This window comes from Lycium barbarum, chromosome 10 (genome assembly GCF_019175385.1).
Source record: "Lycium barbarum isolate Lr01 chromosome 10, ASM1917538v2, whole genome shotgun sequence".
Lineage (NCBI taxonomy): Eukaryota > Viridiplantae > Streptophyta > Magnoliopsida > Solanales > Solanaceae > Lycium > Lycium barbarum.
In genome coordinates, this window is record NC_083346.1 from 28,206,527 (window position 1) to 28,207,998 (window position 1,472).

At 39.8% G+C, this 1,472-nt stretch overlaps 1 pseudogene; it reads left to right on the forward strand.

The window, feature by feature from the left end:
- The first annotated feature begins 222 nt into the window (after positions 1-222).
- Positions 223-340, forward strand: LOC132616244 (5S ribosomal RNA; annotated as a pseudogene).
- Positions 341-1,472: the final 1,132 nt, after the last annotated feature.

The window sequence follows — 1,472 nt, forward strand, 5'->3', positions numbered from 1 at the left end:
GTTTTTGCCACCATTGGGAATCTTGAAATCTAGGATGAAAAGTAGTCATACATGCGGATTGAAGGTGATTATTGAGGATTTCAAGGACCGAAATAGCATTTGCTAGTCGGAAGAGTAAGTGGTCCTTTCTAATCCGGAGGGAGATGCATTATGAGAATTTATTAGAGTCCATTAGAATTTTAACTTGTTCTAGGTCATGAGATAAAGGTCACGTACTACGGTGGATGCGATCGTACCCGCACTAGCGCACCAGATCCCATCAGAACTCTGAAGTCAAGCGTGCTTGGGCGAGAGTAGTACTAGGATAGGTGACCCCCCTGGGAAGTATGTTAAGAGTCCTATAAATTCAGACAGAAGGAACAGATGAGAAACTAGAGTAGCTTAAGGGAAATTGGAGTATGTGTAGTGGTCGGAAACCCTAAAAGGTCGTGAAGGATAAGGCGAACTAGACCGACAAAGAGAAAGAAGGTGCATCACAGCTCTAGAATTAGGATGAGTTCGAATAGTATTTGGAAATATTTGGTAGACATATATATATATATTTGTGTGTGTGTGTATGACATCCCATATGTGGCTGCGCCAACCGGTATGTGTGTCCCAACAACTGACGTGGCGGTATACTGAAGGCATTAATCGAACAGGGTAGTGAAGTTCAAGTGATAGATGTTACAAGGTAAGTTGATGTTATTTTCACTACAGGTTAGAGTTGGAAAGTCCTAATGCAATAACATCAGGGAAGGGAAGAAAGTGAGTGCATATGAAGTAGAGGATTGGTATGGCTAGAGCAAAGGAAAAAGTGTAAGGAACAAAAGATGAATGTGTGGGGTCAGAGAACAGATTTCGATAAGTGGGACTAAAGGATAGTAACCACAAATAGGGATGTGAAGTAAGAGAGAGAGAATGATCAGGCCTTGCAACGATACTAAGATATTTTCAGCTATCGAGAGGTACATAAAGGGATAAATGTGTAATTATATTGACACGGTTGCCTCGGAAACGGAGGAGCTTTCCTTAAAGGTGATTTAAGAATAGAATGGTTTTGTACGTTTAAAGGAATATTTCACAAACTTCAGGGTCAATATTATAAAATAACAAATGGTGAAGGGCGCTCAAGGAGGAAGGAACTCAATGAAGGTTTGAGGATGAAAGTAGGAATGGTACACTAATGGGCTAGTCAAACGGAGAAGAAAGAAGAGAGTATGTTTACTAGGTTTTGCGATACGAACAAGAAGTGGCAGAACACTGGAAGAACTACAACACATATATGGGATGCAAATAAGTAGTCAAAGAAAATTTCGGATAAGTGATGTATTGTAGATGTAAAGGGAAACCGGAAACTCAGAGTAAGAAAAATTTCAGTGATAATGGTCGTGGAGGAAGATGAGGAAAAAAAAAGAAGCAAAGTGTTACCAAACAATCCGTAAAATGTTTTGATGGATTCCAATGTTCCCATTAACCTGTTGATTCGAAAA